Raw genomic sequence first — 17,800 nt, 5'->3', positions numbered from 1 at the left:
AACCAGCAGATCATCTACCTTCCTGGACCTCACCATCACAATTACAGATGAGACACACAAATTCGGCAACCATTACAGCTATACCTAGGTACATAACTCCTCATGCCATTTACTCAAGCTATGATTCACAGAGCATTCAAACTACCATTACCTGAAGAATGTAGGTTTAAAGGAATTGAATTCATAAAGCAAATGGCCACAAAAAAATGGATACAGTCCACATATTATAGATCAGGAAGAATACAGTAAAAAAATCAATGCAAAAGAATGAACACCAAGAATAAGATGTACAGTACACCATTCATTGGAAATAGCCAGAGTTCACCTTCACACTCAGTCAATACAGCAGATAAATTCAAGCTCTCTCTCTCTTAGTCCAACCCTTCGTAAGGGTGTAGTGGCATCATGCGACAATCCTTTTGGTGATCTTCCTCCAGGAGTCTCTGCTTTGGGCATGGTGACTTGCTTGCTGTAAGCTCATCCTGGTTAAGTTCTTGATCTGGTCCATCCATCGTAACGGTGCACGTCCTCTAGGTCTTCGGCCTTCGGCCTTCGACTTTTCCCTCTATGATAAGTATTTCCATTGCCTCCTGCCTTCTGGCAATATGACCAAAATATCCGAGTTGTTTTTGGTTGATAAGGGTCGACAGTCTTGTTCTGATGCCGAGCTGTTGCAGGATCGATTCATTAGTACGGTGTGCTGTCCATGGTATTCGCAGTAATCTCCTATACCACCACATTTCTAGAGCATCAATCCTGCGGTGATCCACCGTCTTCATCGTCCAAGTTTCTGCTGCATAGGTCGCGATAGGGAAGATCAGAGTTCGCATGAGGGTGAGCTTTGTCTTGGAAGTGATGGAGGTGTCCTTCCAGATGCGAGTAAGTTTTGCTGTTGAATTTCTCGCAATTGCAATGCACTTGCGGATCTCAGGTTCACAGTCTCCAGTATTTGTGACAATAGATCCTAGATACTCGAAGCGACTGACAACCTCATAATCCGCAATTCTTGTGATGGCAGGTCTGTTGTTATTAAAACGGTCTACAATCATCACTTTGGTCTTTTTATTGTTGATTTCACTCGTCTAGCCTCCGCATGATGGTTTCTAATTCATGATCATCTGTTGCAATAATCACGGTGTCATCTGCATATCTGAGGTGGTTAATTTTCCTGCCACCAACTGTGATGCCGTCACTCCAGTCCTCGAGGATCTCCCTCATAATATACTCACTGTATACATTAAATAAGAGGGGGGAAAGAATGCAACCTTGTCGCACACCAGCACAAGTAGAAAAGACGTCTGAGAGGTCGCCATTAACTCTCACTATCGCAGACTGGTGTATATAAACTGTTGCGATGGCAGTAACGGAACTGATAGAATGTGCCGGAATTGGTGGTATGTAACTACCACTCAAGAATAACTAGAATCAATTACATCAGAATACACACCCTACATACATTTCCTGTTTGAGGTTTGACAGCAAAAGGAAAATTCCAACATGAATAAAGTCTCAAAGAGGCATGCACAATGTAAAACAATAAATATTTGTAACACTAGGCCAAGTATATCCTTGAGGAGTCCAGGATCGTAAAGAAACAATAAAGGGAGATTGGAATAATTTAAGGGAAACAGCAATTTCAATTATTCTTTTACATTTTCTCCAATATATACATTTTCTCCAATATATACATTTTCAACCAGCAGAAAGCAACAAAATCATAACGTCATCAGAAAAATATAAATACCTAATTGTGTTTCTATATAAGGTTTTGACAATTTGTAGCCTCTCTAAGCCAAGTGGTTCATTATCTCAATCGAAACTAATGATCTTAAAGGTCTGCCCGTCAGAAGAGGTGGCAAGTCCTTCGAGAAGGTACGAGAGAACTGACGTCGTGGAGAGTGAGAGAATGAGCTGACCAGTCTGTTGTCAGTGGGAGTAACTGACTGTACATAGAATGGAGGATGGTTGATATTTGAGGCAGACAGGACACTCTGAATGTTCTTACATTGGACAAACTGGAAGAGGATGTGACATGAGATTTCAAGAACACGTGGAGGTGTTTTGGCTACATAATGAAGGTTTGCCACATGACACAGGACATGAAATATCAAACATTCAAAATTCTCTCACCGATTTACCCACATATCCAAAAGGGATAAAATTAAATTTTTGAGGAACTCATAGACATCAATTAATAGATCCTCAACACATTCTCAATGATGAAACTGAAAATGAATATTCAAAAACAATATTAAACTAGCGTATTTGTGACAGACGTAACTGACGCAACATAGATGTTATAAATTCATGATACACATAGCTTCTACTCTTTCGAAACTGTTATGTATTGGGTAGAGCAACAATTGAATGTCATCATGACGTGTTGTGAAGAATATTCAATAAAAATTGTCACTGGTTATGCATTAAAAAAACAGTTTATATTTCACTTGATTCACTGCATTAGGGCTGTCTCAGTCTTTTCTTATACGATTTCAGAGAAGTCATTATTAATTTTTTATTATTTTTTTATACATCGTTATGCCCTACTCAGGAGCATGGTTGAACTTGCTTAGCTGATGTGTTGGTCTTCTTTTCCTCCCAAAATCTCTGCATCCTCTTGCTGAGCTTCTTCCTTCGTTCGTCTGTCCAAGTTATAGTAGCTTTGATGTTGGGTTTGTCTTCAAAGTGGTGATTGTCGATTTTGGTTCTGTATTTACATCTGTCCTGTACAATGTTTTCTGAAAAGTTGATTTCCTGGAGATCTGTTTCAGTTTCACGAAGCCAGCTGTTCTTGGTTTTTAATGAAAGGGCCAGGTTGAGAATTCTTTTAGTTTGCCTGTTAGCTCGCCAACATCTTCAGCAACCTCTGAAGCTCACTACTTCAGTCGTAACCATGACACCGACATAGATCGATGTCCCCAATACTTTTAACTTGATAGCATGATGGAATCAACCTACAATATTTTAAAAATTAAAATTATTATTATTATTATTATTATTATTATTATTATTATTATTATTATTATTGTGTTCCGGCCTTGTAAGGACCACGTTACAATTTCAATTCTTCCTCCTTAGTTCTTTCCTTTTCTTCCAGTATTCTTTCATTGTTTCACTGTGCTTCTTTTTCCTGTCTTCAGTCCACTTTGTGCCTGTTTTCTTTTCCTTCCTCCCTTGGAATCCTTTCATTTGTAAGACTTTCTTCCTAAAAATCTTTCTTTCCAATAATTCTTCTTCTCGTATGTTGTTCCTTTCCAGGTCTTTCTTGACTTCTTGAATCCAGGTGGTAGTTGATTTCTTTTCCCAAAGGTACTTGAAGATTCGTTTAGTTAGTCTATTGTCATCCATTCTGTAAATGTGTCCAAGAAATAGCAATCTCCTTTTTCTTATTGTTTCTGATATTTTTTCTTTGTTCTGGTAAATTTCATTGTTACTTCTTAATTTCCAAAACTCTGCAATTCTTAGAGGACCTAATATTTTCCTTATAATTCTTCTTTCTAATATTTATAATTTATCGAGCTTGTAGTTCAGTGCTAGACATTCGCTGACATACAGGCATTCTGGTTTTACTACTGTGTTGTAGTGCTTCAACTTGGCGAACGAAATGGAATTCGATGGGGAGCTATCAATATTAATGGGGCTTATGGAAGAAAGAAGGTAGAACTGGCTGAGTCAGCAAAGAGGATGCATCTGGATGTGCTAGGAGAAAGTGATATTCGGGTAAGGGGAAATAATGAGGAAGAGATGGGAGATTATAAGGTGTACTTGACGGGTGTTAGAAAGGGAAGGGCAGAGTCTGGGGTAGGGCTCTTTATCAGGAATAACATTGCACGCAACATAGTTTCTGTTAGGCACGTAAATGAACGAATGATGTGGGTAGATTTGTCAGTGGGATGAATTAAGACAAGAATTGTGTCCGTGTATTCACCATGTGAGGGTGCAGATGAGGATGAAGTTGACAAGTTTTATGAAGCATTGAGTGACATCGTGGTCAGGGTCAACAGCAAGGATAGAATAGTGCTAATGGGCGATTTCAATGCGAGAGTTGGGAATAGAACTGAAGGATACGAAAGGGTGATTGGTAAATGTGGGGAAGATATGGAAGCTAATGGGAATGGGAAGCGTTTGCTGGACTTCTGTGCTAGTATGGGTTTAGCTGTTACGAATACATTCTTCAAGCATAAGGCTATTCACCACTACACATGGGAGGCTAGGGGTACCAGATCCATAATAGACTATATCTTAACAGACTTTGAATTCAGGAAATCTGTTAGGAATGTAAGAGTTTTTCGAGGATTTTTCGATGATACAGACCACTATCTGATCTGTAGTGAACTAAGTATCTCTAGGCCTAGGGTAAAGAAAGTGAAATCTGTCTGCAAACGAATAAGGGTAGAAAATCTCCAGGACGAGGAAATTAGACAGAAGTACATGGATATGATTAGTGAGAAGTTTCGAGCAGTAGACAGTAAGCAGGTTCAGGATATAGAAGGTGAATGGGTGGCATACAGGGATGCTGTAGTAGAAACAGCAAGGGAATGCCTAGGAACAACTGTGTGTAAAGATGGGGAAAGGCGAACATCTTGGTGGAATGATGAAGTGAGAGCAGCCTGTAAACGTAAAAAAAAGGCTTATCAGAAATGGCTCCAAACATGGGCCGAGGCAGACAGGGATTGTACGTGGATGAAAGGAACAGAGCGAAACAAATAGTTGTTGAATCCAAAAAGAAGTCATTGGAAGATTTTGGTAATAACCTGGAAAGGCTAGGTCAAGCAGCAGGGAAACCTTTCTGGACAGTAATAAAGAATCTTAGGAAGGGAGGGAAAAAGGAAATGAACAGTGTTTTGAGGAATTCAGGTGAACTCATAATTGACCCCAGGGAATCACTGGAGAGGTGGAGGGAATATTTTGAACATCTCAATGTAAAAGGAAATCATCATGGTGGTGTTGCAAACAGCCAAGCTCATGGGAAGGAGAAAAATGATGTTGGTGAAATTATGCTTGAGGAAGTGGAAAGGATAGTAAATAAAGCCCATTGTCATAAGGCAGCAGGAATAGATGAAATTAGACCTGAAATGGTGAAGTATTATGGGAAGGCAGGGATGAAATGGCTTCATAGACTAGTAAAATTAGCGTAGAGTGTTGGTAAAGTACCTTCAGATTGGACAAAAGCAGTAATTGCACCTATCTACAAGCAAGGAAACAGGAAGGATTGCAACAACTATCGAAGTATCTCATTGATTAGTATACCAGGCAAAGTATTCACTGGCATCTTGGAAGGGAGGGTGTGATCAGTCGTTGAGAGGAAGTTGGATGAAAACCAGTGTGGTTTCAGACCACAGAGAGGCTGTCAGGATCAGATTTTCAGTATGCGCCAGGTAATTGAAAGATGCTACGAGAGGAATAGGCAGTTGTGTTTATGTTTCGTAGATCTAGAGAAAGCATATGACAGGGTACAGAGGGAAAAGATGTTCGCCATACTGGGGGACTATGGAATTAAAGGTAGATTATTAAAATCAATCAAAGGCATTTATGTTGACAATTGGGCTTCAGTGAGAATTGATGGTAGAATGAGTTCTTGGTTCAGGGTACTTACAGGAGTTAGACAAGGCTGTAATCTTTCACCTTTGCTGTTCATAGTTTACATGGATCATCTGCTGAAAGGTATAAAATGGCAGGGAGGGATTCAGTTAGGTGGAAATGTAGTAAGCAGTTTGGCCTATGCTGACGACTTGGTCTTAATGGCAGACTGTGCCGAAAGCCTGCAGTCTAATATCTTGGAACTTGAAAATAGGTGCAATGAGTATGGTATGAAAATTAGCTTCTCGAAGACTAAATTGATGTCAGTAGGTAAGAAATTCAACAGAATTGAATGTCAGATTGGTGATACAAAGCTAGAACAGGTTGATAATTTCAAGTATTTAGGTTGTGTGTTCTCCCAGGATGGTAATATAATAAGTGAGATTGAATCAAGGTGTAGTAAAGCTAATGCAGTGAGCTTGCAGTTGCAATCAGCAGTATTCTGTAAGAAGGAAGTCAGCTCCCAGACGAAACTATCTTTACATCGGTCTGTTTTCAGACCAACTTTGCTTTACGGGAGCGAAAGCTGGGTGGACTCAGAATATCTTATTCATAAGTTAGAAGTAACAGACATGAAAGTAGCAAGAATGATTGCTGGTACAAACAGGTGGGAACAATGGCAGGAGGGTACTCGAAATGAGGAAATAAAGGCTAATTTAGGAATGAACTCGATGGATGAAGCTGTACGCATAAACCGGCTTTGGTGGTGGGGTCATGTGAGACGAATGGAGGAGGATAGGTTACCTAGGAGAATAATGGACTCTGCTATGGAGGGTAAGAGAAGTAGAGGGAGACCAAGACAACGATGGTTAGACTCGGTTTCTAACGATTTAAAGATAAGAGGTATAGAACTAAATGAGGCCACAACAGAAGTTGCAAATCGAGCATTGTGGCGACGTTTAGTAAATTCTCAGAGGCTTGCAGACTGAACACTGAAAGGCATAACAGTCTATAATGATAATGTATGTATGTATGTATGTATGTATGTATGTATGTAAAAAATTTTGTTCTCTCATCAGAGATTCTCAAGCCTGTCATGTTGGCTGTCTTTTCAAGGAGATTGACTTGCATTGCTGCATCTGTAAGGCTTTCTGAAAGTATGGCAAAGTAATTTGCAAATGCTAGGCAATTTATTGCAACACCTTTGTTCTCCTTCCCCAACATGAGTGGCAATATTTTGGATTCTTTCAGTTTTTCATTCCAAATTCTTACTATTTTCTCCATGACACAATTGAAAAGGAGTGGAGATAGGCCTTCGCCCTCCCTGACACCTGTATTTATTTTGAAAGGTTGAGATATTTCACCCATAAATTTTACTTTCGAGATAGTGTCTGCACGTGTTTCACGAATTAGGTTTGCCAATTTAGTTTTAACTCCAAATTCCCGGATTACTTTATCTAGGGTTTCCTTATCAACAGTCAAAAGCTTTTTTTAAAGTCAATAAATGTTACAACTATGTCTTTGGAGTTTATTAATCTTTGTCATATTATAGATTTCAGGTTGAAAATCTGTTCAGAGCAAGATCTTCCCTCTCTAAATCCACCTTGATATTCACCCAATTGACTGTCCAGTGTCGATTTTACTCTGTTCAGTAGTATTGTTGAAAATATCTTGTAAGCAACTGGCAGGAGAGATATACCTCTGTAGTTGTTGACATCTTGCTTGTTACCCTTCTTGTGTAATGGGTGTATTAGAGCCACTTTCCAATCCTCTGGGATCTTTTCTGTTTCCCAAATTTCTTCGAAGATTATTTGTAGATCTTCTATAATTTTTGGTTCAGCCCATTTTTTAAAAGTTCAGCTGTTATGGAGTCTTCCCCACTAGCTTTGTTATTTTTAAGATTTTTTAATGATTCCTTAATTTCTTCCGCTGTTGGAGGTGAATCAGCTTCTAGATTTTCGTGAATTTCTGAAAATTCTCATTTATGATTTGGCTCAGGGCAGTTCAGCAGGTGTTCGAAGTGTTTTGCCAGAATCTCACAATTCCCTGCATTGTTAAGGCCAATATTACCATTTGCATCTCTGAAGCAAATACTCCGGGATTGACAACCTTTCAGGTTATTCTTAAAGGTCTGATAGAAATTTCGGGAGTTATTTCTTACAAAATTATTCTCAATTTCAACTAGCTGTGATTTTTCAAAAGGTCTTTTAACCTGCCTTATTATTCTTGTTGTTTCTTTTCTTTGTTGTTTAAATAGCTCATAGTGTTCATGCCTTCCGGAACATTTCCATTTTTTCCACTTTTTCGTTCTTTCCATAAGTGCTTCCTCACAAACGTTATTCCACAATACTTTCTTTTTAGTTTTAACTGATCCAAATACTTTCTTTGCTGCACTATTAATCTGTTTAGATAATTCAGGCCATTTGCCATGCTGAGTTATTTTAATTTCTTCCTGAAAGTTTTCTATAGTTGCTTGTGTAATGTTGAGTCTATCTAAATTGTATTTCATTAATTTTCTCGACTTTCTTTGATTCCTGCGAGGTAGAAGCTTTAGCTTAATTTTAGAGATGTAATGATTGGAGTCAAACTCCCCACTTCTTATTACTTTAACATTCATAATTTCCTTAATACGTTTTTGAGAAATATCTACATGGTCCAATTGAAACTTACCTAACATCGGGTTTGGGGACACCCATGTTATAGCCTTTCTTGGAAGTTTCTTAAAGAAGGTCGACATTAATTTTAGGTGAAAGGATTTACAGATATTAATTAGTCTCATGCCATTTTTGTTTGTTCTTTTGTGTTCCAGATATGCCCCTACTGTTTTGCTGAAAACTTTTTCTTTGCCTATCTGTGCATTAAAATCACCTAGTAGAATAATAACATTTGATTTTGGAATGTTTGACATTTAAGACTCCAGAATTCTTCAGTTTTACTCGGGTTCTTGCTATTATCTTCATTTATTGGTACATGACGGTTAACAATAACAAATATATACTTTTTGTTCTTGCATTTAAGTGTGAGAAGAGATAACCTTTCTGAACTAGATTTGAATTCCATAACATTATCAACTATTGCTTTATGGACATAAAAGGCGGTACCTAGTAGTGGCATTCTTTTCATAATTTTGATTGCTGGTTTACCTTTAAAGATTCTATAATTTTTGGTTTCTGTTACATTTTCATCCATAAACCATGTCTCTTGAGCTGCTAAGATCTGGATTTCATGTCTATCTAAGAAAATTTCCAGTTCTTTCTGTTTGCCGGTTTTTAGCAAGGAATTTACATTAAGAGTGCCTGCAAAGAATTTCCTCTTAAATTTAAGTCTGAAAGGATTCCAAGGATGCTCCGACTCAACCTTATTGCAGATGTTGGGACTCCCCAGAACCCTAGGTCCCGATGCATTGCATAACGCAATGGTGGATTTCTCTTCCGAGCTACCACCTGGGGTAGTGCTTTCATTCAAGGACTTTAATTGAAATTGTACATTGTACAAGGTAGGAAATTAATTCCAAGATAAGATCGGATTGTTAGTCCGAAATGATTTTTTATTCGTGCTTTACTCCACTAGGTTCTTCCGCTCTCTCCGCCGTTGGGACATTAAATTCCTCATCCACCTTCAAGACCGTTGACCAGGTTTCACCTGTAACCCTAGGCAGGGGCCCTTACAGGGTGCTATCATCCGGAGCCAGATGGACCCAGGTTTTTTTAACGAGGTTGTTACTCCTCCCCCTCCTCCTTCCCCATCACTTGCAAGATGAGGCCCCGGGCTTGGGACCAGCAATGGCGGAGTTGTTATTATTCTTCTTCCTTCGTTATGCCCATTCATAGAGCGCGTTTGAACTTGATAGTTGGTTTGATGGTTTGTGCCTTCTTATCCTCCCAAAATCTCTTCATGAATGTACTGTGTTGCATCTTGCGTTCTGTCGACCACTTCCTACCAGTTGTCTTTTTTGGTTTCTCCCTAAATTTATGATTAGCTACTTTGGTTCTAAAAGCTCCACGATTTTCCATGATGTCGTCTGTAATATTTATTTCTTGGAGGTCCGCCTTAGTTTCTTCTAGCCATTTTATTTTGACCTTCTTTGAGTTGATTACTTTGAATAATCTTTTAGTTAGTCTGTCGCTGTTCATTCTGTAGATATGGCCATAGAAATTAAGGCGCCTTTTCCGTACAGCATCAGTAAACCTGTCGGTGAAGGAGTAGAGGTCCGCTGTTTTCCTCTTAATCCACATTCCATTTTCTCTCGTAGGACCATAAATTTTCCTGAGAATTTTCCGCTCCTGCTTTTCAATTTCTGTAATTTTAGAGTGACCACCTAAGCATATGGTTTCTGAGGCATATCAAGCTTCGGGCAATACAACTGTCTTGTAGTGTCGTAATTTTGCATTACGCGATATGACTCTTTTGTTGTAGTAATTCCACGTCAGTCTGTATGCCTTATGTAGTTTGGTGTTTCTTTCTACATTGGCACTACTGTCTAATCCTGATGGTAGTATAATTTCTCCAAGGTATTTGAAGGAGGGCACCTGTGAAATTGTGCCGTTTTCCATCTCTAGCGGAGTTCTTTTGCTATTTTGACGTAGATTTTCCATGTACTTGGTTTTCTCGTAGGATATCTGGAGGCCTGCCTTTGATGCTATATTGTGTAGTCTCTGTATGGCATACCTTGTTTCATCCTTGGTCTTAGTAATGATTGCGAGATCATCAGCAAATGCTAAACATTTCACATTGACCTTGCTTCCCAAATTTCCGATGTTCACACCTTTGATATCCTTTTCCCACTCTCTAATAACTTTGTCTAGAACTAAGTTAAACAGAATAGGGGAGATGCTGTCACCTTGACGAACGCCCGTACATATTTCAAAAGGCTCAGAGATTTCTCCAAGGAATTTCACTTTAGAGGTCGTACTCGTGAGGGTCTGCTGGATAAGTGCTCTGGTCTTCTTGTCCACTCTGAGTTCTTCTAGGGTATCAAATACTGTCTGTCTGTCCACAGAGTCATACGCCTTCTTAAAATCCACAAAGGTGACGATCGTGCTGGCACTTCGGCGAATCCTTAATATCGTCTTCAAGTTCCATATTTGTTCTGCACATGATCGACCTTTCCTGAAACCCGCTTGGTACTTGCCAACCAGATGATCTGTCTGTTTTTCTAACCGGTTCAAGAGAGCTTTGGAAAGGATTTTGTATGCGATTGGCAGTAGAGATATGCCTCTATAGTTGTTTGGATCTGCCTTGTCACCTTTCTTGTGCAATGGGTATATTAATGCACACTTCCAATCCTGTGGAATCATTTCCGTTTCCCATATTTCTACTAGGATTGCATGAATTTTGCTTACAAGATCATCTCCAAGTTTACACATCTGCGCAGTGATGCCGTCCTCTCCAGGAGCTTTATTATTTTTAAGCGATCGTATAATCTCTGCTGTTTCCTGTATTGTCGGTGGCTGTGAATCGGGGTTGGGCATGGGCTTTTCAAAGTTCAGTCTTTCCTTTGGAGGATCACAATTGAGGAGGTCTCGGAAGTAGTCAGCTAGAATAGTGCAGTTCTCTTTGGTGTTCGTTTCTAATGTTCCATTTGTTCGACGGAAACATAAAGATGGTGGTTGATAGCTAGATAAATTCTCACGGAAGGTCTTGTAGAAATTCCTGGAGTTGTTTCTAAGGAAATCTTGTTCGATTTCCATGAGTCTATTTTTGTCATAGGCTCGTTTCTCCCTGCGGATTATTTTTGAGGAGATTTTCTGAACTTTTAGGAAGGTCTCCCATCTCTTAGTTGTTTGATGTCCATTCCACTGATTCCATGCTTTCATCCGTTCATCAATGGCTTTATCACAGGTCATGTTCCACCACCTATGTTTGCGTTTCCTTGGAGGCTGCCCTAATTTCATGGCTGATGTCTGAAGTGTTTTACGAAGGCCTGGCCAGTCCTTGGGGTCCTGCTCTCGTATGTCTTGTAGAAAGGTCGTGGCGTTCTGTCGAAGACATTCTGGATCAACCCTTAGAGATCTTTTGTGTTTAGGTCTGCATCTGTTGGGTTGGAATCTCACTTTGATTTGTGTTAGGTAGTGGTCCGAGTCGACAAATCCCTTCCGTACTCTAACATTTTGGATCTCACACATATTCTTTCTGGAGATTGCGACGTGATCGATCTGGAATTCGCCCAATAACGGGTTTGGTGATTTCCACGTTTTCTTCTTATGTGGGGGTCTCGCAAAATGCGTAGACATTAGTTTTAAGACAAATGTTTTACAGAAGTCTATAAGACGTTCTCCATTCTTGTTCGTTCTCCAATGTGCCGAGTGATGACCAACAATCCATTTGTGTTTCCTCTCTCTGCCAACCTGTGCATTAAAATCACCTACTAAGATTTTCACGTGGTGCTTTGGAATCTTGCTAGTGGTTTCTTCTAAGAGTTCCCAAAAGGCTTCCACTTTCTCTGGGTTTTTCTTATTGTCAGTGTTTGTGGGAGCGTGGGCATTGACCAAGGAGTAAGCTTTATTGCCAGATTTCACAGTAAGTACTGAGATTCTTTCAGATGGGGATGTAAAGTCAAGTACAGAACTGATGATAGTTTTTCGTACCGCAAAAGCTGTTCCAAGTTGTGTTAAGTTCCCATGGATTCTTATGGCAGGTTTACCCTTAAATATCCTGTACTCTTCAGAGTCAAAATGGTTTTCATCCTGGTAGCGCGTTTCCTGGAGTGCTATGATTTGAATATTGAACTTATCCAGGGTGTCCGTTAGCTGTTTAAGCTTGCCTGTTTTCAGTAGGGTGTTGACATTAATTGTACCTAAGAAGGTCTTTTTCTTGGGACGAAGAGATTTTGAGAAGCTCCGACTCTTCTCTGCATGATGCTCCCGATCCCCCAGAATCCGATGATCGGGAGAAACCGGACTAGGTGTGTCCAGAGCCTGGGGTAGTTGCTGTGATAACGTGTTATCCATCATGCCAATGTTGCAAGTTGAAGATACATGCAGGGGGTGATCATACTGGTATGATCACAAGGTTACAACTCGATGGTTAAGATCGAGAGGTGCCTCTTGGTGTCTTCCGGCTAAATTATCATTTACGATTACTTAGGAGTCAGTGGTTAGAACTTCGGTTGTAAGCCGAAGAGCCAGTTCTTCCGCTCTCTCAGCCGTTGGGAAATATCCTCTTCCGCCGTCGAGACCGTTGACTGCAGTCCTTTTTGCCTCAGTTGATCCGCGGGTGCTTATTTGGCTTGGCCTTATTCACACCTGTCCTGCATATCTACAGGAGCATCCCCTATCAGCCATATGGGACGCGCCGTGTCGGGGTTGAGGCCCCCCACCCCAGTGTCTTCCGAGGAGTTATGTCTAGCGCTTACTCAATTCGGTGCCAGACCCCCACGAAAGCTGGCTGGGCACGGAGTTGTTATTATTATTATTATTATTATTATTATTATTATTATTATTATTATTATTATTGCTGTTAATATTATTTGTTTTATTTATATTCAAAATTATAAGTTATGTAAACGTATACTCATCTAGTGGTTAAGTGCAAGAGAGGGCCTTGAGCCCTAACTTTGCCACCAATAAAGGCATTATCTATCTATCTATCTATCTATCTATCGAACATCTCTGTTCCTCTCCTGCTATAAATGAATATTTGTCACAATCTGCTGATCTGTTATACTCCATTCAAGAAGTCATTCCGTGCCACCCCCCTCTGAATATACCACTTACAGTTTATGAATTTCTGTTTGTATTCTGTATTGACTTATTAGAATTCACAAAAAGAAAATACAGTAGAAGTCCGTTATAGCGAGAATTCATAACGGCGAAGAATTTGCTCGCTATAACGGATTATCGTTATATCCGGTTTTTGTATAAAAGTCGGAAAACCCTTCATGCACATTAAAATCGGTATGAAACGGCAATCATTTTGTTCAAAACTTGTGTTTCCGCAGATGATATCCACACTATGGCTTACTTGTTTGTTATTTTTCGTAATCCGGTACTACGTGAAAGCGTATGTTTAATTTCATTCTGAAAAAAATATAGTACCGTATTTCTCCGAATCCAAGATGAACCCCACTTTACCCTTCAAAAAATTAAATCAGGCTCAAAAAGAAGTTTGTAAAATCATATGAACGCCTTGTACATTAGGCCTACGCATTTTTAGACGCCGGACATTGACTTTCGTCACGCCGTATTTTTTTTTTTTTGTTTGTGGCCGCACAATTATTCTTTATTTTCGCGGGTTTAAGGACCATTAACTTAACATTGGCATCATAATACCGAAAAGAACTCGTTGAAAATTTTCCGGCAATATCTATTCCATGTGTCTCTACAATACAACGATCCACCAGGAAATGATTCTTGCTGTCTATAAAACTGTTACTTTTACGCAGCGTCAGATATAACCGGCTACCGCTACACGCACGTCTCGCTTGTCGGGTTCGGCCAAATTCAGCGGCTAGCGATGTATAGGCCTAATCGCGAACGTTGAAAAGTCAACGAACGAGTTTTTTGTGCCACGGTATGGCCCTTCCGCCCTTGTGTTTTTCGTGCACATACCTCACAATTTCATCTTCGACTTCTTTAAAACGTCCTTGTTGCGGACCAGTGAATGCACTTTTTGTAAAGTACGCATTTTTTTAAGCTCTTTGTCTTCACGCTAACGCCAAATACTGGCTTTAGTTAGGCCTATGCCGTATGTTCTTGCGGCTGCACAATTATTTTACATTTTCGAGTGTTTAATGAACATCAACTTAAAACTGGCATCATAATATTGACTAGAATCCGTTGAAAATTTGCCGGCAATACCTCTTCCACGTATCTTTACAATACGACTATCCACCACGAAAATATTCCTGCAGTCTATAAACCTTAAGTTTACTAAGCGTCAAGTAGAATAGATGCGTTATGACTCTGCCACTGAGTAGCCATGGCTTTTCTAAGAATTCGAAGGGTCACATGGTTTGATGCCATTCTGCAGATTTGAGAAACACACAGGCACTGCACAACCGGTTTTCGCGGCTAGCGATGTGTAGTAAAGAGGCGGTCGTTTATTGTCAACAAGTTCTGTGCACGTGTGAAAAGAAGCAGCGTGGTTACTGTGGTAGTTGCCAGTGGTATCAATTAACTTACTGTTAGGCCGCGAATGCAACAACCCTTGAGTTTTCGCATGAGATTCTGAGAAAAAAGTCTTGGATTCGGAAAAATACGGTATCACTCCAGAGATTTCTGTGGCAAACACCTCAGCTGTCTTCTTCAAACAGCGTCACCTAACCTAACCGTATATGTAGCCTATCATGAAATCATATTTGAAACGCATGTAGAGAAATAACCTCTACGTGAAAAATTTACGTGTAAATAGCCGTAACTAGACGCGAGAAGGTACCGGTATGAAATATCCTCTGAAATCAGTGATGTACTCTGCCATATCTTGAGGTGTATCACATTCTTACTTAATTTCCGTATATTAGATTAAAATGAAGATATCGTTTACTTCAGTCTTTATTTTTAATGAGTTAACAACTGCTATCGGCCACGTTATTTACGCATTTATTACGAAAACGTGTTATCCTCTTTCATTTCGAATTTTCTTTAGAGAACAGCAATCGATGGGTGTTACTAATCAACTCCAACATCGCCTTTGAATGTCAACAAGAGAGATCGCAAATGCACAAAGTGAGAAAACTATACCGTACCGAAGATGATCGATCGCATTTTGTTGCAAATGTTTCAGTTTTCTTATTCAAACAGCGTCACGTATCCTATCTTAACCGTACTATACGTATGATGAAAACACACTTGAAGCGCCAGTAGAGAAACTATAACTTTCTCGCTATAAATTTTCATAATAGCCTTTCCGTTATTTAACCAGACGCGTCAAAATATAAACTAACCTCTGAAATCAATTAAGCACTCTGCCATATCTCGAGGTTTATCCCATTCTTACTTAATTGCAGTATTTAGCCTCAAAATTAAGTGGTAGTTTCGTCTGCCTTAATTTGTAACGAGTTAACAACCGTTATCGGACATGTTATTTACGCATTTATTACGAAAATATATTCTCTTTCATTTTGAATTTTCTTTACGGAACAGCTGTCGACGGGCATTACTAATCGACTCCGACATCGCCTTCGAATGTAGACGAGATAAATCGCTAGTGCACATAGAGAGGAAACGATGCCGAAGGTAATCTATTTCATGCAATATCGCTGGGGTGTATAAATTTTGGTAACGGAAAAAATCGTGTGCGCTTAATCGCTCGTAATAACGGATGCGCCAGTGATAGGGTTCTCGCTGTAATCGAAGAACGATACACAGTTTAATATAGGAATTTTGAAGGGACAGAAAAAGGTCGTCGCTATAACGGAGTTCTCGTTATATGCCGTACTTGCTATAGCGGACGTCTGCTGTATTTTCCTTCCAATTGTCATGTATTTCATTGGAAATATTTTTATTTTGAAATTGTTTATGGAAAAACAAAAACATACAGACTGTGACATTTCCAACTAAAGCCAGTGACATCACCAGTGCACGACAAGACGAACAATCCGGTGTGACGTAGTCCAGACTTAGAGCCCAAGACGCACAAAAGACAGAGTTCAGAAAACATTTTCACATTTATTAAGACATTGAACATTGAATGGTTTTGCACTTGTTCATAATAATCACCTGTTCTTAATCACTTACAGTGTGATGATGATCTTTGTCCTTCCGTTATTATTTAAATGTTTTCTTTCCCAGGTATTTTCAGTCTTACCTTAGTTTCAACAGACTGGAAGACTTAAAGGTTACAATTGAAACTGGGAAGCTAGGCACTGCAGAGTACATCTCTGTTGGTCTTAAGCTACTCGTTCACGATGCAACTAAAATGGCATGCAACTTCGATTTGAGCAAGAAAAATTGAGTGGCTTCGTGTAAACAGTCATGCAATTCGAAAAGTTGCACGCGCCACTCGAATTCTGCGCAACTTCCAAGTTGCGTGCAAAGTCAAAAGTGGCATCGTGTACACAGCGGAAGAGAGGAAGTTGCGCCATCTGAAAGTGGCATGAAAAGTTCAGATCATTTTTGTGGCGCAACTTTCTCACGTGGCCGTCTGCTGTGACATTATACTGATGTTTGAGAGGTTCACACTCGGGAATAAATTAACGTAAGTACGTACCTGTATATCCTTTATTGTAAATGAAATATAACATGCCTCAAAATAGATACCCATCTTAGTAATAATTGCATAATTTACGTAAGTTCATTTACAGGTTACAATGTCTCAGAACACGAAATGAACGCGGGAGATGACGAGAAAGCTGATATATTTAGTTGAAACACAAGAATGTTTATGGAAGGTTGAGGCAACGGACTACAGAAATAAACAAGAACGGCAGAGAGCGTTCATCACGATGTAAATAGCATCACAAACTACAGATATTACACGTGAAATGGAGCATGTCGGTATCAATGACTGATGACTGTCACCTGTAACAAAACAAAATGTAGGAAATTACAATAAGCTAAAAGAAATGATTCCTTATGTGTACTGTATAAAATCCATATTTTTAAAAAATCGGCTTACCTGTTGCTAAATATCTCTTCTCAGCAGATATTCAAAATCAGTCGCTGACTTTCGCAGGATATTCTTGCAGAAGACTTGGTCCCCCATGTACAATTCCTGTAGCAAGTTATTAACAACAAAACAATGTTCACGACCTAAAATCCGTTCCCTCATCCAACATTTCCGTTTCGCTCTTTCTCGTCTTTATTTTCGTCGCCATAATAAAATCAGTGATAAGCAAGCCGCCGATAACACCTCGCCAGAAGACATGCTTGCTACTATCAACACTCACATCCGCTAGAACAGCTGACTAGGAAAGTTGCATGCGAGAAAACTTGCGCCACTTAAATAGCGTGGTGTAAACACTCAGTGCAAAATTTCCTTGGGCGCGCAAGTTTTCGTGTTGCGCAACAAGGAAAAAGGCAAACTTGCGTGCTGTGTGTAAACAGTGCCTGCCATTTTTCTTGCGCAACACAAAAGTGGCATGCAAGTTTTGTTGCATCGTGGACGAGTACCTTAAGACTCGTCCTACTTTCATGTCACTTCCACCCTTTGCTTCTTACCGGTATATCATCACTTTCTTCACTGACTGAAGATAACTTGCGTATCATTCTTCTTCTTGGCAGTCTCTTTGTTCCACAACACTTTGATATGTCACAGCTCGCCTTATCCTTGGTCCTCTTCTACCTTGGACTCTTCCTTCAATGATGAGCTGAAGGCGATTGTATTTCTTGTTCTGCATTGT

At 39.7% G+C, this 17,800-nt stretch overlaps 1 protein-coding gene across 1 annotated transcript in view; it reads left to right on the top strand.

Moving 5' to 3' along the window:
• Positions 1–17,800, top strand: part of defl (Integrator complex subunit 7) — a 438,395-nt gene that overhangs the window by 227,481 nt on the left and 193,114 nt on the right. The gene's annotated exons all lie outside the window — the stretch shown is intronic.

This window comes from Anabrus simplex, chromosome 13 (assembly GCF_040414725.1).
Source record: "Anabrus simplex isolate iqAnaSimp1 chromosome 13, ASM4041472v1, whole genome shotgun sequence".
Taxonomy (NCBI): Eukaryota; Metazoa; Arthropoda; class Insecta; order Orthoptera; family Tettigoniidae; genus Anabrus; species Anabrus simplex.
The sequence above is the reverse complement of the archived record's forward strand: the minus strand, read 5'-3'. Positions and strand labels throughout refer to the sequence as shown.